Source organism: Protopterus annectens, chromosome 1.part1 (genome assembly GCF_019279795.1).
Source record: "Protopterus annectens isolate FY-2018-M chromosome 1.part1, PAN1.0, whole genome shotgun sequence".
Taxonomy (NCBI): Eukaryota; Metazoa; Chordata; order Ceratodontiformes; family Protopteridae; genus Protopterus; species Protopterus annectens.
In genome coordinates this window covers 954,174,187-954,196,408 of record NC_056726.1, presented here as the reverse complement: position 1 = coordinate 954,196,408, position 22,222 = coordinate 954,174,187, and the positions used below count along the sequence as shown (strand labels likewise).

General features: G+C 41.1%; 1 protein-coding gene across 2 annotated transcripts in view; it reads left to right on the top strand.

Moving 5' to 3' along the window:
* ADAM17 (ADAM metallopeptidase domain 17) overlaps positions 1-22,222 on the top strand; it is a 2,408,764-nt gene that overhangs the window by 30,040 nt on the left and 2,356,502 nt on the right. The window lies entirely within an intron of this gene.

The window sequence follows — 22,222 nt, the reverse complement described above, 5'->3', positions numbered from 1 at the left end:
GGATATCGCAAGCCCATGAGTCCACAGATGGCAACAGTGGAACTGACATCCCCACCGTGGGCAGTCACCACTGCACCTTCACAGCCCAGAGGGTGGCTGTGCTGGAGTTTGCGTAGGTGGGGCAGGCTCACCCGTCAATTGCACCACTCTCGCCTCAAGCTGGCGTAGAGGATCAGCGACTGAACGCCGGATCTCCCTACGCACCACAGCCCGGACCGTTTGGAGGGTGATAGGTGGCCCTCTTCCGGCCACGCTTGCACGGGGGGGACAAGCCCCATCCCCTGCAGCGCTTCCATCCAAAGGTGGCACAGAGCCACCAGAGGAGGAGGTCCCTGGCTGGGCACCAGACCTGCTGGTGCCAAGTTCCATCGCCAGCTGAGGTGGGACAGGTGGGTCCGCTGGGACCGGCCTTCCCATACGTTCTATGTTTTGGAGGATTTAATGACGTTATGGGTTGGTAACAGCCAACAGCATTCCAAATTAGTTGTAACAGCATGTAGTAATATTCCCATTAACCCAACACACCAGAGTTCCAACAGTTAAACAGCAAGCATAACACATTGCATATATAGAACAACAGTGGACATTCCAACAGCATGCATGATTGATTGGTGGCAACAAGCCACCAAGGTTGTGGTGTTTGAACAGGGCACATGCATCAAAGTAAATGCAGATATTTATAGAACAATAGGACATATGTCCCAACAAATGTTTTGAGATTAGACATACCCATTGAGGTGTGGAATTACATTGTTTATGCACATACAGTAGGGTGTAAAAAGATACCTCCATTAACATCTTATATGTACTTATAGTTTACACTACATTCCTATTAACTGCAGGTGTATATCCCCTACATGTATTATTACACTAAGCAACGTGCATTAAGTTGTGTAATGGGTTTGGCTCGTTCCTTATGTACCTGACCTATATTTGACATACTAACTGTCCAGGATGCAGATGTTACTGCTACATATTTATATATTTTATTTATATTTATGTATCTACATATCTGGATGTGTTCATGTGACATTATCAGTTATATTTCTACAGCCTCCTACATTTCTAGCAGCACACTCACATTTCTGGGGAACACATTAACAAGCAATTTCTGTGCCAGATTTACATATGCATGCCAGCCATTAACCAACTGTTGAGGACTGTATATATGCTTCACAGCTACTGGCACTCCCTTCATCCACTTTATATGGGCCTGCCCAACTTTGGGTTGACAGCGCTTAATGCAACAGTACTATTTATATAATGCAAGAGTACAATAACATTTCGAAGTAAGTGACACGGACACACTCCAGGTATTATACCTTTATTAATTACATTACACACTTTTCTAGAGGCTCTCTCATTTATTTGATGTTACAGTGCATGCAGAAGACTTATTCAAGATGTATTATACCTTTATTAATGGGTTACAACACTCTTTTTCAGGCTCTCTCACTTATTTTATATAACAGTACATGCAGAGAAATTATTCAGGGTATTTTATGCCTTTGTTATTGGGCTACAACACTTTTTTCAGGCTCTCTCACTTATTTTATATAATAATACATGCAGAGTAATTACTAACCTGCCTGGTGGCACAGCCTATCTGCATCGGCTTGCTGATTCGCAGCATGGACACCTGCAGCTGTGAAGTAAATGAAGGGATATTGAGACAGACCTGTCCATTAGACAGACTACAATAGCTATTCTTACATACTCCATTCCATGGATACCTACTCAGTAGTGGGGCATTGTCATTTACACGGGACTCATCCACTGGTTCAGTTGGTCCTGCTTCCGTCTCTTCAGGTCTGCATGGTGGTGTCTGACACTGCTCACCAGTCCGAAGGACGCCTGTGGCACTGGTGAGATCATGTGCTAGACGGTTCCAAGCCTCCGCTTTGTACTCCGTGCCTTGGAACTGGCCCTGCAAGAGTCTTGCATCATGATGATGGACAAGGAGCCAAACCATCAGTTTTGACTCCTCAATGCCCCACTGTTGCGCTTGAAAACGAGAGCCCTCTCCAGCACCAGCCATTCTGACTGCAGATGTGAGCTACAACCAGTTATGACGATTATTCCCACCTATGGGGCTTAAATATGGCTCATTTCCCGCACTTACTTGTGATTAGCCGGTTTTGAAATTTCTCAGCTGAGTGCAAACCTGATTAGCACTGAGTAAACTTTCATTAATATGTATGTTGACAGTGCATGAACAGCAAAAGCTGTTATGGCGTAGTGGTTCTGTACTTTGATTATGATGCACAGTATCCTGGGTTCAAAGCGTGTCATTGCTTTTTATTTTACTACTGCCCTGACTGGCTAGGAGGTGTGGCTATGTTTAGCCGACTTTGCCCAACGTTGCGCTAGTTGGCGCGGTGCACAGATACGCGCAAAGCCATTGCGCTAGTTAAAGCAGTGCTTAGCTGTGGGCAATTCTTAAATGTGCTTAATACTGGTAAATGTTGCTTAGCAGTGCTTCACATTGCTTAAGATAGGTTACTTATGCATTCATTAGTATGCATGACCGTTTCACCTTCTTATATATATTTAAAATATCGTTCACTACTACATAGGCCATTTCAATGCATTTTAATAGAATTTAAAAGGTTAATGTCAGGAATTATTTTTATGCACAGATTATCTAATGAAAATGGAAAGGGGAGTGGTGGGACTCGAACCGGGAATGCCTCCTCTTTGTGTGAAGGCTGTACCACTACGCTATTGCAATTTGGCTTAATTTGCATATTAGTAAGTAGTTTATTATCCTCTTCGATGTCTAAACTGTTTACTGTAGCTAAGCAATGGGCACACCTGTGCACACATGGGCAGCTATTTCGGGAATAAAAAAAAATTGTTTTACCTTTTATTTCATTTGTACAGGGGTTTTGAATGTGGGGGAGTGTAGTGTTGGGGGTATACACATTTGAGCGGACTCGCTCATATCTGCTGACATTTGCAGATTTAGGCACTTGCAGGGGTGTGGATGTTTGGACTGCTCGGCAGTCTGACACGCCCCCCCTGCACTCCTACACGGTCCGTGTTAGCCTTAGAGTTGAGTCAGTGCGCCCTCATGAATATGCATGGCGCACTGACGTACTACTCTTAGGCGGCCATTTCAGAGTAAGCCTTCGTTGGTCTTACATGGAGGATTACTGAATCCCCCCATGGGTACATGTTTTTTCCCCAAAGGGGATAACTATACATTTCTTGGGATTAAGCTTGAGCCCATGGCTCTGGCACCAAGCATCTGTTTATGTAAGGCTCTTTTGTAAAATATCCACATCATTTTAGGGATTCAATAATTGCTCCCAGTTTGCAGTCATATGCGAACTTTGTTAACCAGAGTCCCTTAGTGTTGGCCTGTACATCAGAGAAGCACAAACCAAAAAACACTGCTCCAGGGCAAGGTATCACCTAACTGTGATAAGAACCAAAAAAGATATATGAGGTAGATACGCCATGACAATCAAAGCAAACCAGATGAGGCAGTACACAAAATGATAAATCCCAGGGTAGATGCTAAAAAATCATTCCTTTATTTGAAGAAGTAAGCGCTTTCACATCTCTCAGGACGCTTCATCAGACTTAAGATGAACTCATACATTCAAAAGTGCTTAAATAACAGATGTTTTAAGTTGTCATTCTCGTCTTCATTCTTGCTGGATGGGTTCGGAGCTGATCCTTGGCTCTGACTCTGCCTATATTATAGCTCGAGAGCTATTTTTACTGGCTTGAGGCAGCCCTATATCCCACAATACCATGCGCTTACTGGCTTGAGGCAGCCCTATATCCCACAATACCATGCGCTAACTCCCCAGATCTCGTTTGCCGCTTCGCTGCGAGGTTGCTTTTTTACCGGCTCAGGTCAGTAAAGGATTTTTTTCAACGAATTTCTAATTTTTTGAGATGGTTATTAGGCTATTTTCCCTACTTTGCTACCTATCAATTTTTTACTTAATAGAGTTTGTTTCGTAAGCCCTACCCACCCCTGTAGTTAACTTTTATAATCAGGCCTACAGGCCTTAGTTTTTCTTTTACTCAACTTTGTGTGTGTGTGTGTTGTTCTTTTAATCAGTCCCCTCATCTCCCTCTTGTGTGTAAGTGAGTGAGTGTGTGTGCTGATTGTATGACTGTCTTAGGGCAATGTCCAAAGCCATTAAGGTCTCGGGATTCAAGAAGTGTGACTCGTGCTGTCAGAAAATGTCTCTGACAGACGGTCACACTTCTTGTGTCTATTGCTTGGGGCCTTTACACCTGCAGGACTCTTGTTCCGTTCGTCACGGATTTAGTTCAAGAGTCCTGCAGGAAAGGCGTAACAAGCTTATTCTAAGGGGCTTGTTAAAGCCTGATGACTCCCCATCCAAGTCTGGCTCGGGGAAGCCATCAAAAACCGCCAAACCCTCGGATCCAGCTTCTGAGCCGAGGGCTGGTGTTATCGAGACGGCTCCGACCTCAGTTCCGGCTGGCTCTGAGGCGAGCAAAGTGGGTTCCGCTTCGAAACCATCATCGGAGCCGACCCCAGCTCGCAAGCGCTCTAGGTCCCCTTCTTTAGAGTCCGTCAGATCGGCTCCAAGGTCCCCCCTTCTATTGGAGCGGAGTCATAGGACTCATTCATCGAGGTCTTCCAGGCTCTCCGATCACGACATCGAGAGGGTGGTCAGTAGACTCATAAAGTCCCAGGCTCTGGCCCAAATGCTTCAGAGCCCATCTCACCAGACTGTGGCTCCTTCGGTACAGTTATCCATTCCTCCTCCGACTCTTCTCTCGAGTTCGGAGCCAGAGTTCGTCGGAACTGTGACCTTGCCCACGTCGGAGCCGATACCCCCTCCTTCGGCTCTGGTGTCGTCGGCTCCGACCTCTTTTTATTGGTTCCGTCCATGGAGAGGTCTGGGCGCCGGGACTCCATTGTCAACTCCGAGGGGGCGAGTGGCATCGGACCCTTGTCCGACCCCCGCTCTCCCTCTCGGAGCTTCGGCTCTGGTTAGTTCGGCCTCGACATCATTCTCGGAGCCTTCTCTGTCGGTTCCGGCCTCTTCGGAGCCGGGGCTACCTTTGGTGTCTAATAGGGGAGCCTTCGAGGTGATGAGGAGTGTGCTGGACCCAGTGTCCACTCCAAGGTTAACTTCTGTGGCTCCTCCCTCTGTAGTGCCTGTTACGGTCTCTGGCCACCCTCCTATACCCGACAGCAGAGATCCAAAGCATAAGGTACCCACTTTGGGTGTCTCCTCCTCTTCCGAGGGTTCCCCTGAAGTTTCAGGTGAACCCCCTAGGAAAAGAAAGTGCAAGAGGAAACACATAGACTCCCCCGAGTCTGTCATGTCGGACACCGACTTGGATGAGTCAGAGGGTTCCCCCAGATCCCCCTCTGAGGATGTCTCCTTTTCAGACATCCTGGAGATCCTAAGACAGAGGGGAAATTGGTCCACTCTCAAACCTTCTGAGGATGAGTCGGTTTACCTTGACGCCTTTGGATCTCGCCCTTCCACCTCCTGGGTGTCTCCCCCTTTCGACCCACTAATGGAGGTAGTGGCTAGAAAGGCGTGGGCAGCTCCTGATTCAGTGGAACCTACCCGTAGCAGGCCTTCGAAATTTATTTCTGCACCAAATGACAAATCCTTTCTCACCAAAGGTGTTTCAGTTGATGCTATGGTGGTAGCAGCAGCCACTAAAAAGGAATTAGCTGATCCTTCTATACCTGTTCATCCTCCTGACAAAGAGTCCAGGACCATGGACAGGTACGGCAAGCGGACCTTTGCTTCAGCGACATTTTCTATGCGATCGCTGAACTATTTATGTCATTTCACCCGCCTTCAAAGAGACTTGCTCACAGAGCTGGGTGAAACGGTACAGGATCCTTCTGCTGCGGGATTTAAGGACAAAATAAACTCTCAGCTGGCTACCCTGAACTCCATTGTTAACTCCTCCATGTGGCTAATCTCTTACGCAGCCGATGGAGCGAGTAGGGCCGCTGGCACAGGCGTTGCGTTGAGACGCCATGCTTGGATGTGACTCTGTAATTTTGCCGACCCCTTCAAGGCGTCCTTCACCAACACCCCCTTTGACGGTTCGGAATTGTTCGGGCCTCAGGTGAAGAATTACCCTCACCAGATGCGAGCAAGATGGTAAGACACTCTCTCTGCCATGGGAGTCCGTTTTTCCACGCCTTCTAGACCTTATCCTAAGGGACAGAGGGGTGGAAAGATGTGGTTCCGCAAACCACAGGGAGTCGCGCCTGCCGCACATGGTGAATTTTCCCCCTAGAGGCAGAGGGGAGAATAATAACAGACGCCGCCCCAGGGGCAGAGGGGGTCCACAAAACCAGGGTTCCAGGGAATCTTTCCCTGACCAACCCTTTCAGCATCCCTGAGAAGCTGCCCAACTGTCCACCTTCGGAGGCAGTCTGGGGAAGATTATCTATGTACCCGGAAGCCTGGCAATCCATCACTCAAGACACATGGGTACAGAAGATCATATCCGAGGGTTACAAAATTCCTCTCACTTTCCCTCCGGTACAACCGCCAAAACGCCTACCAGACGTACCACCCGCGCAGAGGGGTCAGGCTCAGCTAGAAATAAAAAAGCTGTTAAACAAAAGAGTCATCCAAGCAGTCCCAGCAGATCAGCTAGGATCCGGAATCTACTCCAGGTTCTTTTTGGTACCAAAAAAGACAGGAGATTGGAGACCCATTTTGGACCTCAGCAGGTTAAACAACTATGTGTTAAAGACAAAATTTCGGATGTTAACACTGCAGTCCATTCTACCCTTTTTGGGCAGAGACAACTGGATGTGCTCGTTAGACCTCCAGGACGTGTACTACCACATAAAAATACACAGGCGCTCCAGGAGGTTTCTCCGCTTCCGGCTGGGAGTCAGTCATTTTCAATTCAGGGCCCTGCCCTTTGGTCTCACCACAGCCCCCCGGGTGTTCACCAAATGTTTGGCAGTGGTCACGGCTCACCTGAGACAAAAAGGATTCCAGGTGTTTCCATACTTAGACGACTGGCTCATTTCCGCTACCACCAAACAGGATCTCATAATGGCCAGGGATTATACTATCCATCTTTGCAACAGCCTGGGTATTTCTATAAATTTTGCAAAGTCCTCCTTGTCGCCTTGTCAATGTATAAACTTTATAGGCGCTGTATTAAACACCACAGAAATGTCTGCAACATTACCACCTCAGAGAGTGACAGACATAAGGCGGAATGTTCAGCTCCTGTTTCAGTCCAGCAGAGTCCAAGTCAAGCTAGTATTGAAAGTGTTGGGCCTCATGGCGGCGGCGATTCTTCTACTTCCATTAGCCCGCTTCCACATGAGGCTCCTTCAGTGGATGCTGTTTTCTCAGTGGTCCTTTCAGCAGCTGCCAATGACCCACAACATTTTGATAACACCATCTTGCAAGAAACATCTCTCCTGGTGGATGGTTTCCCCTCAGCTTTTTCAGGGCAGACCTTTTGTTCTCCCCCCTCCAGTTGCCACTGTCACAATGGGATGCCTCCCTGATCGGGTGGGGGTGGGGGGGCATTATCAGGGCAGGACGGTCCAGGGCACTTGGCAACAGTCAGAATGCCACCTGCACATAAATGTCCTGGAGATGAGGGCGGTGCTTTTGACGTTGCAGGCCCTTCAGAGCTCTCTTCCCACGGGGACTATAGCAATTCAAACGGACAATATGTCTGTAGTGTGGTACATAAACAAGCAGGGCGGAACAAAGTCCTACCCTCTCTGCCGAGAAGCACTCAGACTTTGGCAATGGGCGATTTCATCTCAACGGTTTCTGATAGCAACGCACATCCCCGGGAAGTCCAACGTCATAGACAGATTGAGCAGAACTATCCTCATGCCTCACGAGTGGTCTCTAAATCAAGCGGTAGTAGATGGAATTTTTCGGAAGTGGGGCCAGCCTTGCTGCGACCTTTTTGCAACTCCGCAAAACAGCAAGTGCCTCGACTTCTTCACACTTTTCCCTCTACCAGGCCAGTCCCTCAGAGACACTCTTGTTCACGTTTGGCCCCGGGGTCTTCTTTATGCCTTTCCTCCCTTTCCATTGATCCCGCAACTAATTCAGAAAGCAACCGCTTTGAGATCCAAAATGATCCACATTGCCCCATTTTGGCCTCGACAAGTTTGGTTCCTGTTCCTGCACAAATACCTACTGGAACAGCCTTGGCATCTGGAACCCCTTCCGGATCTGTTGACCCACCTCACGGGCAAGCTGCATCAGTCTCTACATTCCATCAACCTCACAGCTTGGTTGCTCCACTTCCAGCCATAGCCAGGCTTCCCCTTATTTCTCCTCCTGTTTGTGATATCATTCTGGCTTCCCATAAGTCCAATACTAGGAAGACTTATGGGAGTAAATGGAAGCGTTTTTCACACTGGGCACAAACTAGATCCTTAGATCCCTTCCATGCACCCATTCATGAGGTTCTAGACTTCCTGGCGGAGCTTTTTCATTCGGGGTCATCATCGGCCACTATCTGGGTACAATTAGCGGCCATTGCTAATTTTCATGTTGGACACTCAGAAGTAAATATTATGTCCCACAAACTCTGTAAAGCCTTTCTCAAGGGCATATCATCTTTATTATGATCCAGTTAAAGATCCACCCCCACAATGGGATTTGAATTTAGTTCTAACTTCACTAATTCTACCCCCTTTTGAACCGGCAGCTTCTTGCTCCCTCAAACTTCTTTCTTGGAAAACGCTGTTTTTACTAGCTATAACATCTGCCAGAAGGGTATCAGAACTTCAAGCCTTGTCTGTCCGTCCTCCCTATTTGGTTTTTCATAAAGATAGGGTAACTCTCAGAACAAACCCTTCCTTTCTACCAAAAGTGTTGTCGGAAGCAAATCTAAACCACTCCATTGATTTGCCCGTCTTTTTCCCAGACTATACCAACAGGGCTGAACAAAAACTACATTCATTAGATGTTCATCGCCAATTACGGTATTACCTAGACAGGACAAAACAATTCAGAAAATCAGACCAGCTCTTCCTCTCTTATGCTGCAGGCAAGAAAGGGCTTCCAGTATCGAAAGTTACTCTTTCCAGATGGCTGACATCTATTATTACCTTGATCTATGAGTTGAGACACAGGCAACTACCCTCTAGGCCTAAAGCTCATTCAACCAGGGCACTATCAACTTCAACGGCTTTTCAAGCAAGGTTACCACTAGATGCCATTTGTGCAGCAGCTACATGGGCATCCAAACATACCTTTATTGCCCATTACAAGCTTGATCTAGCCTCCAGAAATAGAGCTGATTTTGGTTCCACTGTACTTGGGAGTCTGTTCCATTGAGCCACCCAGGACTAAGATGCTAGGGACGCTGTCCCATCCAGCAAGAATGACAACTTAACATTAAGAAGTTATGTCTTACCATAACGTTCCATGTTAGTTGTCTTCTTCTCGCCTTCTTTCTTGCGTCCCTCCCTCCTGCCCCCTAGCCTGGATAGACTCGAGGTTCTGAGTCCTTCCATTTCTGGAGATACAATATGTTGCATCTTTCATGGTATCCTTAGTGTTACTAGCAGGTAACCTGTACTCGTAAAAGAGGATTATAATATTATTATTATTATTATATTACTTTTGATACTATGTCTTAGCTTCCAAACGAGATCTGGGGAGTTAGCGCATGGTATTGTGGGATATAGGGCTGCCTCGAGCCTGTAAAAATAGCTCTCGAGCTATAATATAGGCCGAGTCGGAGCCGAGGATCGGCTCCGAACCCATCCAGCAAGAAAGAAGGCGAGAAGAAGACAACTAACATGGAACGTTATGGTAAGACATAACTTCTTATTATGCACCTAGGAAAACATAGTATGAAATACGTAGCAATAAAAAAAATACTATTGGTGTAAAACTGATTCAAAATAGAAGCACAAAGCTTCACATAAGGAATATAAAACATAGAACCCAACATATTAAAAAGCATGGCTATAAAAGCCAATATATAAAAAACATATTATCACACTAAATAAAATATCATAATACCTACTTCATTGTAATCACATATAAATGTCTAATCTGAATCTTTAAGCTTATTATTAGAATTATAGGATGCTAACGTTTCTAAGAATTGTTGAGTAGCACGTAAGACTGAATCTGTAGAGTCCACTGTGGGTCTTAAATGGTTTCTCCAAATAAATTGACATACTCTGTCAACCAACCCTTTCCAGAAACTATTAGTCTTAGTGGAGGTTTGTCCATGGCTTTGTGTATTATGGACAAGAGTATAGGAAAGAATTATGCTAATGGTCTCCATTTTCCATTACTGTTCTGAGTGGCCAACAAACAGGTATGGAGTCCACAATACAAGGGGAGAAGGAGAAAAACTTCAGAAGGACAACTCTAATTTCAAAGGAAGTCATTGAAACCTGTACAACGGGCTTAGTCATTAATTTATCACAGTATGTATTGTCAGAATGTGAAAGATCAGTTTTGAATTGGGGTTTGTATTTTATTCCTTCATAAGGTGTGGATGTGAGTAGTTTGATTGTAGATATCAAATGCTTTACTAGGAATGTTGCACTGGGATTGCAGTTTGGTAATAATATAATGAATAGTACTAATGTTTCTTTGTTTAGGAAACATTCAGTTTATACACCTGTTTTACATCCCCTACTTGAATGTTTTAAGAAAGCTTGTACTAATGACTTTTTAATGCAATTTGAGAACAATAGGATGAAACCTGAATTTTTCAGTCTAACCAAAGATGAGAAATTGGCTCTGAATAAGTTGCAAAATAATGCTGATGTAATAATAAGACCAACAGACAAAGGGGGTGCTACAGTGTTATTGGATAAAAGCTGTTATGACACCACTACTGCTGAAATGTTATCTGATAATACTACTTATATGAAACTTACTATGTCTGATTTAGATAAACTAATTAGAACAGTAGATGCTGATTTGTATGACATGCTGATATGTAATATAATTGATGATTTGTATAGGTATTTCTTAATTGACAAGCCTTTAGAACCTATATTTAGAGGTCTCCCCAAAATACACAAAGCCATGGACAAACCTCCACTGAGACCAATAGTTTCTGGAAAGGGTTGGTTGACTGAGAGTATGTCAATTTATTTGGAGAAACCATTTAAGACCCATAGTGGACTCTACAGATTCAGTCTTACGTGATACTCAACAATTCTTAGAAACGTTAGCACCCTATAATTCCGATAATAAGCTTAAAGATTCAGATTACATGGTAACACTAGATGTTACATCATTATTTACCAGCATACCGAATGATGTAGGTGTGGATTTTCTGAGATTGTATTTATTATGTAAAGGTTTGAACAACAATCAGATTATGAGGATTACTATGCTGTTAGAGTTAGTTCTCACAAATAATGCATTTGTTTTTGATAGTGGCTACTACCTTTAGACAACAGGGGTAGCGATGGGCACATCTTGTGCTAACTCCTATGCCAATCTAGTATTGGCATATTGGGAGTCTACCTATATATTAGAGCATATTACATACTCTTAAGTTTATTAAATACTATAGGAGGTTTGTGGATGATGTCTTTTTGATTTGAGGAGGTGATTTGGAAAGCTTGGAACACTTTATTATATATATAAGTGGAACTACGACCTTCTTGACGTTGACTAGTATGATCTCACAGAGAAGGATTGAGTTTCTAGATGTTCTGTTATGTAAGGATAAAGAGACGTTAACCACAGATATTTATAGGAAACCCTGTAGGAAGAATGTTATCCTGCATAGAGATAGTATGCATCCTCCACACATACATAAGAACATAATTCAGAACCAGGCAGTGCGCCACTCTCTCTTAGTAAGTGATGATTCTGTATTTTCTGAAGCTATTGTAGGTATGGAACAGGAGTTTATGGAGAGGGGTTATCATAGGAGAGACCTGACAGGATTGCATGAGGTTGAACGTGATGAAGCAGGGGTACCCTATATTAAGAGAAACAATCCATTACGGATACAGCATACTAGGAATGGACAAGAAAGGAGAAGGATAGTTATTCCCTATACTAACAACAGTAGCTCTGTTATAGATATTATTAAAAAACATTGGGGAATTCTACAATTAGATGATAGTATTAAGAGCTTGGTAGGCACCAATCCTGGCTTCGGTTATAGAAATACCAAGTCGCTGAAAAGACTGCTCTGTTATGAAAAGAAAGGGAGAAATAAAATTATTTCCCATAGGAAGGGAACATATGCATGTCATAATTGTAATCAATGTGGTTTTATTATGAACTCAAATATATTTGTACATCCGGATACTGGTGTTAGCTATGAGTTTAACCACTATGCAGATTGTAAATCTAGAAATGTGGTTTACCTTGGTCTTTGTAAAAAAATGCCAATGTTTTTATGTTGGCAAGACCAATAGAACACTTGGAGAACGGATTAGGGAACATGTTTATGCGATTCATAGAGAGAATGAGGGTAACACCTTGGCTAATCATGTTTTGCAACATGACACGACACATGTTTTTAGTTTTATGGTTTTGGAACACATGTATGCTACAGAGAGGCTAGGGAACATCAGGAATAGCACTGAAAAGGATGAAGCGAAATGGATCATTAAGTTGACAGCTGATAAGGGACATGGCCTCAATGATAAACTTTCATTGAGACCATTTTTAGTAGATAGGCCATTTAGACATTAACATAATGTTTATAGTAAATTTTTTATAGATGTTTATATGTGATTACAATGAAGTAGGTATTATGATATTTTATTTAGTGTGATAATGTTTTTTATATATTGGCTTTTATAGCCATGCTTTTTAATATGTTGGGTTCTATGTTTTATATTCCTTATGTGAAGCTTTGTGCTTCTATTTTGAATCAGTTTTACACCAATAGTATTGTTTTTTATTGCTATGTATTTGATACTATGTTTTCATAGCTGCATAACTGTTATTTAAGCACTTTTAAATGTATGAGTTCATCTTAAGTCTGATGAAGCGTCCTGAGAGACGTGAAAGCGCTTACTTCTTCGAATAAAGGAATTATTTTTTAGCATCTACCCTGGGATTTATCATTGTGTGTACTGCCTCATCTGGTTTGCTTTGATTGTCATGGCGTATCTACCTCATATATATTTTTTGGTTCTGTACATCAGAGAAGTAGATGCCAAACGAGCGGTCCCAGGACTAAACCCTGAGGTACTCCGCTTGTCACTTGTCTGGAGCTGGATTTGGGATTGGCTACTTTTACGGTCTGGGTTCTGTCAGTAAGCCAGTTGGGCAACCCATCGAGTGACGTAGGGATTTATGCCCAGCTTAGTAAGTTTATCTATGATTCCAGAGTGGGGGATGGTGTCTAAGGCTTTGGCGAGGTCCAGATAGGCTGTGTGGACCGCGTTACCCTCGTCCACAGCTCTGGAGACTGATTTGAAGAAGTCAATCGGGTTCAGGAGACAAGATCAACCCTTCACGAACCCAAACTGGGTGGGGTCCAGTGTTTGAAGGTTGCCAGTGTCTTTGTTTATAAGTTCCATGATAATGCATTCCATGCCCTTGCAGATCAGGCTCGTCAGACTGATGGGACGGTAGTTCTCAGGATCCAAGGTGGATCCCCCCGCCCTTGTGGAATGGGATAACTGTAGCTGTGCACCACTCAGTGGGTACAATGCCTGAGGTGAGGCTATGATTAAACATGACACTTAGGTGAGGTGCCATTTTGTAGTTCATGTAATACACAGCCCGGGATGGCATCTGGTCCCATGGATACTGTATTCTTAGCTTTGGAGAGTGCGGTTTCTACCTGTGTGGCCGTGATTACCAGAATTTGGCAATCTTTTGGTATTTTGATGGGCCCTTTAGGGGGTGAGAGTGGGGTGAAGTTGGCACTAAATCGATCTGCCAGGATATTGGCAATATCCTTGGGATCAGTATATTTAATGCCATTCTGTTGTAGCTCAGAGCATATCTGTGCATTGTCATTTAGATTCTTGGCATAACTATAGAATGCCTTGTGGTTGTCTTTGGAATCTTTGGCTAGTATTGTTCCTAAAACAGTAGTGTAAAGTTTCTTCTAATCTTTCTTTTTTAACTATACTCAAACCCTGATTTACTACTTTGGGCTGGAGAATCCTTATTATAAATCATAACCTTTTTTTTGTCTGCCAGTGACAAAGTAGATATCCTCTATCCTTGCACTGTTTTGCCCAAACAAGGTGATGCCGTCCTCTAGCAAAGCTAGCTAAGGAAGACAACCTATGTTCAACCAGCACTGGGGACCCAGCTGGCCAGCTTGCAAACTGAACATCTCCTATTTGGAAGCCTGATAACAGATGTGATTTTGACCAAACGGCAAACATTATGAAATAGTAATTTTCTCACTGGCATTTACTAATTTCATTTTTCATTTTTTTAAACATCTTCCAGAGGTTATCTTATGTTGTAGTTCTGTCAAACATTCCTACCTGCACATGTATTCCCCTGCTTTTGACCTACATTCTCCACTTTTTTTTTTTTTTTTTTTTAAGTGCATTTTTTTTGTGAATCTTGCTATCTGTCTTACTTTTAGTTGGTGTACTTCTCTCTGACTTTCATATTCTCTCCTAAGCCCAGTGCATGCATTACCTTTGCCAGCGTTCTACATTATTGCCTGTTTCCATCCTGTAGGAAGAATAGTTTCCTTTTATGTTCATCATGGCTTTACTTTTCCCCCCTTTGTTACTTCATTATATAGGTTCTTTATTAAAAGCAGTGTAACACAGTTTGTAGTTTAAAAACAAATTTGACTTTTCACCAGACAGCATGTAGTATAGCTTCTCCTCTAAATATGAGCTTTCGGTACTTTTCTGTAAACTGGGCAGAAGTCAGAATGTGTGCCTCATGCGAAGTCAGTGCTGCATATTTTTCTGACCTTTTCATTTTGTGTTCCTTCTCACAGGATTATTAGTTTTCTCACATGTCAGTAGTACTCATTTTATTGTTCGGTTTTGCTTGTAATTTGGCCTTTCTTGTGACAATACTACTGATTTCCCCTCGCTACTGACTGAAAATGTTGACAAACCGTGAAGGGGTCAGCACGGAAAATGTGCCTTTTCTGTCAAGTCACTGCTACTACTTTCTTCCTGGTTTTCACTTTGTCTTCATTCTGACAGCATTATTGAATTTGTGACATGTCAGTACTGCTTGTTGTTTTCTTGTGTCCTCCTTTGAATTTTGCCTTTCTTCTCCGGGTAATACTGACTGCTCTTCGTAAGTGACTGCTGATTATTTTGTTGTGGTGTTCTGTATTCTGCTGTTAATTTTCACCGTCTTCTCGTAGTGTTACTGACTGTCACTGATTTCACCCGAAGTCAGTGCTGCTTGTACACCCACTTTTGTAAATATTGCCTATTTACCTCATAAACAGGGTGTAAATCATAGAGGTGATATTGTGAAAAAGTTAGGCAGTGCTCCTCTCTCCCAGCATTGCCTGATTTTTTAACAGTCAGTGTGTTAACATTTGTAATGCTGTGAGGCGTATCTGTCGACCTGCACAGAAAAAAAAATGGGGACAAAAGCTGTGGAGAAATACCAACTTGTGGTAAAAATGTCCACTAGAAAAAGGGCTTTCAGAAATGGGGACCTCATTTGAAAATGTCAGCATGTGATTAGGATGAAATATTCAGGAAGTTTTACCTGTACATTTCACATCAACATTTATGTTTCTCGGACGACTGCTGCCCCGTTAACGGAAAAGTACCGAACTTTCATTTTTAAATGAAATTTAAGATACAATACTTATTTACATTTATACTAATTGAACAGTTTTCTTTTTGATACTTATTGATTTTTAACTGGTTTTAAAGCAGCATTTAGACTGCAGCTCACATTTTGGTTATTTCAAATTATTTTCCATATAAACATATCCATTTAAAGTTTTATCCTCAATCAATGTTCAAAGTGTGTTGTTTTTGAAATTTCCTTAGTTTGCTTCTCTTGCATCTATTTCTTTTCTTTTCTTGTACCTAGCAAGGGTCTGTGTAACCTTTTAATCCAGGTGGTTAGAATCCTTGAAGTAATAAAAGATTCAATAACTTGAAATGAAGTTTCAGTGCTTTGCAGTTTTATGGAAGGAAGAAAAGCATTTCTTTTTAGTTTATATTTATAATGAAAAGGCATTATCCTTATAGACAGTTGTGTCTACAACCTTAAGATAATGTTCACTTCCACCACAAAATAGAATTCCCGCAGTTTAGTCATTAGTCGACACCGCTGCTTTCTCAGTATCCTATTGGGAATATTTACTCTATGCTTCTTCTGTTTTAATGTTGGCAGAAGAAAGTCCCATCTACATGTTGAGGCATTTTTTTAAAGTCTTAGCAGTCCTTCCTTTTGATTTGTTGTGGTTATGCTGTAAATCTCAAGATGTATGTGTGTGATCTGTCTTTAAGTTCAGCCAGCTTCTGTGTCATTAGTTTATATTCTAATTGCTGTTTAACAATTTTTCTTTTGTCTGCTTTTCAGCAGTTTTCATACCAGTAATTTCCTCTGAATGCCTGGTTAAAACATCTATTTCCTGTAGCCTTTTGCTATTTTTCCCTATATATTCAAACAGAAAACCAGTTATCTTTAAAATCTTAGAGAGCATTTAGTTACACTTTCTCTTCAGTGTGACTGAGGAATTTTCTCATTCAGCTAACATTACCGTGTACTGTGTCCACCAGTACTCCCGTCTGCTTTCAGTCCCCTTAGGAGTTTTCCCAGTTGTTCTCTATGTTACTTAACTTTATATTTTCTTTGTTGAATGTCTAGATGTCCTAGATAGTTCAGCTTCCGATTTCTGGTAACAGGTTTTAGTAGTAACCAGGCAGGGCTGTCCTTTTTTTTACCCCTTTTGTGTTCCAGACCCAGATTACAATATAGTATTATCCAAACGACAAAGCAACCATATCTCTAAAAGAAACCCTGGCAACCTCGACTGTACAAGAAACCCAGTAACTAGCAGTCACCCTTAAACTTAACTAATAGAAATATATCCCCACAAAATAACATTCAAGCAGTATCGCTCAATACCTTACAACTCTTTATTACAGATGTAAAGAATCAGAACCTCCTTCAGTTGTCCACACGAAACAGTTAAACAACTAATTAAAAACCTCAGCTTTGGCCGGCTAAGAACTAGCTGTATTCAACTGGACGTATAAGAGAATTTAAGTACCTTTATCTGCACTTTTTTTTTTTTTTAAATACAGTATTTAAATTGATTTTAACTGTGTTGCAGGAATATTAACTGAACTGGAAGTTAGTGTTTGCTGAATATTGTTATTTGCTAGTAATTACAGGTGTGGGGGTAGCCACATTCTTTGATTTCCTGTCCTTGCCTATTTAAGTGGTACAGTGTGAAATATTTTCTGTTTAAAAACGTCAGCTTTGGCCGGCTGAGAACTAGCTGTATTCAACTGGACGTATAAGAGAATTTAAGTACCTTTATCTGCACTTTTTTTCCAAAAATACAGTATTTAAATTGATTTTAACTGTGTTGCAGGAATATTAACTGAACTGGAAGTTTTGACTCTGCTCTTCAGTTAGTCCCACCCACCCTCCCTGTTTTTGTTTTGGTGTTAATCTTAGTGGCCTTGAAACTGCCCGCCCCTCTTGTAAATTTGTGTTTGGATACTCCTTCTGGGCCCATCTCATTTGCTCACTCAACTGAGTGCAGTGAGATCATATTCTGATTTCTGACACTTCTACTGTGGACAAAGAGAGCATCTGGGAAACAAAAAAAAATTAAGCTTGTTTCCTGCCTTTCCTGTTAAGTGGTATAGACTATTTGTAGGCTTCTGAGCCCCCAAGCCCTTCTGTGTTGGAGGGAAGCCTTCTAGCTTATTTTTTTTTTCTTATAACTAGCCAGTTTTCTAGTTTCAGCACTCAAATCTGTTTCTTTGATCTCGGCACTTGTTAAGAAAAAAAAAAATTTCATCTGCTTTTACTGTACTTGTGTGTCTACCTACTTTATTTTACTTTTGCATCATCTTAAAAGTACTCAATTGTATTTATTACTGCTTGGTGTAACTCATTCTAAGCCTTTTGGTTTAAACACTTGGGCTTTGGACCAGTTGTTTTGCACTGAGAGGGTTTGTGGTCTGCACTGTAGTGGCAGAACAGGTAGCTTACATCCTTCTAGGTTGGGAACTGCTGATTGAGGGCTCAGTGTCTGTTATTCTAAAAGTGTATTAATTCTGGTTTAAGCACTTGGGCTTTCAGGGCAGTTATTTTACATTAAGAGGGTTTGTGGTCTGCACTCTTGTGGGAGGAGAGGCTGGACTCTGCCCTTCTGAGCTGGGAATTTCTGGTTAAAGGCTTATAGTGCATGCATATCTGAACTGCTTCTTACTGAAGTTGGTGCGCCTTGTTTGCTGTGGCATAGACTGGATTCGGGCCTGCTGGATCTAGCTTTGTTTGTGTAACTTGAGCACTAATCCAGGCATTCTCTAAAGTATTCAATTGTATTTATTACTGCTTGGTAGTAAGTTGATTAAAGTGTAGCTATCATTCTAAGTCTTTTGGATTAAGCACTTGGGCTTCAGACCAGTTGTTTTACATTAGGAAGGTTTGTGGCATGCACTGTGGTGGCAGGACAGGTAGCTTTCATCCTTCTAAGTTGGGAACTGCTGATTTGAGAGCCCAGTGTCTGTTATTCTTAAAGTGTATTAGTTCTGGTTTAAGCACTTGGGCATCAGGCCAGTTATTTTACATTAAGAAGGTTTGTGGTCTGCACTCTTGTGGGAGAAGAGGCTGGACTCTGCCCTTCTGAGCTGGGAATTTCTGGTTAAAGGTTTATAGTGCCTGAATATTTGAACTGTATCTTACTGAAATTGGTACACCTTGTTTGCTGTAGCATAGACTAGATCCAGGCCTGCTGAATCTAGCTTTGTTTATATGCTTGTTGTTTGTTTGCCTGTTATTTCCCTGGAACACTAATTCCACCTAATACGTGGCTTCCCAGCGCTTCTGTGGATCACTAGTGATATCTGCATTGCTTACTGTGCTTATTTCCTCGTTTCACTTTAAAGAAAGTTACTGTTTGTTGTTTTTGCATTTAAGTTACCTGTAACACATTGCGCTTAAGTTACCTGGCACTTGCTCACTAAAGCAATAAGTCAGCACTAAAAATTAAAAGCACTACACCCTCATTCCCCACTGGCCCTTGTTTTCAATTATAAAGGAATTCCCAATATTATTCTAGCATGTCCAAAGGTCAGTTGTCAATCTCCTCTCCGGTCCAGCTGGTGAATCTGGGAATCTTGAGGCAATGTTACAACTGCCTCATGTACACAGACAACCCTCTCCTCCTCCCAACAAATTCCAACACATGTGAGAGATGCAACCATTTACCCAAACTGGAGGCTAAGCTCTCTCAACTCAGTACTGGCATAACCAGTCAGGAGGAGAAGGAAACCACACTCACTACAATTCCAGTCTCACATAGACCTACCACGACAGCAAACCAAACACATAATCACACAAAAACATACTCGGAGGCTCTAAATAAAGATCTGCCTAAGCAGCAGAGACCTCCAAAGCAGACACCCAAGCAACCGCTACCCCAAAACAAAACACATGCAACACATATCTCACAAAGCCAGTGTGCCGAACAGTCACAGCCCTTAAGACTAAACAACACACTTGATACACTTGTAATAGGTGACTCTATCGTCAGGCACACTGACGTCCCGCTCACCTGGCTGAACAAGGAGAGGGTCGCGGTGAGCAGCCTGTCGGGTGCTAGGATCCGCCACATAACACAAGCACGCAGGTCACTCCAAGGCAAGTACAAATATGACTCAGTCATTGTCCATGCTGGTGTGAATGACCTGAGACGTACCTCCCTGGACTACATGAAAAGAGACATAGAGGAGCTCTCTGAGCATGTAGCCCAGGCCGGTATGACCCTGACCTTGAGTAGCATCTTACCCTCACCAAGAATGATGTCACAATATGAAGACAAGATGATCAATTTCAACAATTGGCTTAAGTACTGGTGTCATTCAAAGGGGATCCAATGCCTGTCGGCTTGGGATGATATGCTCGACAAGCCACGATGCTTCGCTAGGGACGGCTTGCACCAGTCACCCCTGGGCATTCGGATATTGGCAAAGGCTCTTGCTACCCCCATAGTGCCTTTTTTAGGCAAGGCTCAAAAGACAAACCCACCTCCATAGGTGTCACAAGGGATAAGAAACTAAGAGTAATGAACTGTTATGAACAAAAAGCCACCAGCCAGATGAATAAATCCAATTTAATTACGAAATAAACTTATACAGCCACAAAACGAATTAAAAAAAAACGCCAGGAACAAACCACAAATATACGTAACCACTTTCGTTTAAAAGGTTTTAAACTTCATCAGACAATAACCTCCATTACATCACTTAATTTTATAGCCTCCACCAAATTCAAAAAATTGCGCCAAATTTTAAATCAAATTGGAGCATGCTCAGTTGTAAAAAAGTGAAAGAATTTTTAAGTACCACAGATCAAGGAATGCATAAATACAATGGATATGGGACTAAACAAATAGAATTGATTATATTAAATACTAACTTCATGTTAAAATTATTTATAAATAAATAAATACCTATATATTATACATTAAATGTATATTAAGCGCTAATAGAAACACAAACTTATATAATCTTTTAACTGATTATATTGTAATAAAATTATAATATTTTTAGACTATATTATATTACATTAACTTATTACTCCGAACCCTCCTTCATAATCATAATAAAATTCCTATAACAAATTTTGTATTCATCTTTAATTTTATTCCTAGTTAACACTTTTAATTTTAAAATTGGCCCTATAGTGCTTCTTTCATTTAAACCTGGCCAAGAATCTGCTTGTAACTTTATTTGCCAGATAAGTTCTCTTTCTTCCAAAATTAAATTCCAAGGAATTTTATCTTTTATTTCCACCTGATCTATTACCATATAATAAAATTTGTGATTATTACATTCGTTAACATGTTTTGTTAACGCATTATTCATTTTCTTATTCTTTATTGCATATTCATGCTCATAAATTCTCTGTGTGAACATTCTTTCTGTTTTACCTATGTAAAACGAGGTACAGGAATTACACCTCGCTAAATAGACAACTGCTTTAGATTTACAATTAAATTTCTTTTTCATATAATATTTATTATCTCGTATACTGAAACTGTTTCCTTCTTGGATTTTATAGCACCATTTACATGCTCCACATTTATAATTCCCAGTCCTTATCTTCTCCTTTTTATTGTTATTGGTAGATTTCAATAAATCTTTAAAACATTTCCCTTTTCTATAAACTATTTTGGGAAATTTATTTATATGTTTTTTACACTGAGAATCTTCAATTAAAATTCCCCAATTATTATTAAATACATCCTTCAAAATTTGATAATCTTGTGTATAAGTAATTACTAAAGCCTTTGAAAATTCTTCGTGTTTATTATTCATATATTTACCAAAAATATCTAAACAATCATTGGTGCTTCTACTATCTAGCTTAAGTGTGCTTGCATTAGTATTGTTCTCACGAACTAATCCACTTTTAAGTTTCAAAATTGGCTTAAAATGGCCATTTCTTCTTTTTTGAGTAACTTCCAAAACCAGTTTATCTATTGGCCATATCGGGTATTCCTTATTAATAAACATACTTCTTAAATGTTCACATTCTTTCGTAAAATCTGAAAATTTGGTAATAATCTGAGCGGCCCTAACTAACTGGCCTTTAATTACAGATTTTTTCTATTGTTCAGGATGTGCACTAGTATAATGAAGGAAGCCATTGGAGTAAGTTTTTTTTCCTATAAATTAAAGAAATATAAGTTTTAGCTTCATAATCTTTAACTAAATTTAATATCCAGGTAATTGATTTCATCTAAATTAATATTCCATGTAAATTTAAAAAAGTTTGTGGTTCCATTAATATAATTTAAAAATTCATTTAAAATGTCACTGTTTTCCTTCCAAATTAGACAAATATCATCTTGAAACCGGTGATATGATCTAATATAATTAAAATATTTACTATTGAATATAAATTTCCCTTCCCAAAACATCATTACTAAATTTGCATAAGTCCCCCCACATGGTGACCCCATAGCTATACCTTTTCTTTGGATGTAATATTGGCTATTAAACTTAATAAAATTATTATTTAATACGGTTTCAATAAGTTCAATTAAAAGATTATTTAAATCTTGTTTAAAAGAAAATTCAAATAAAATTTCA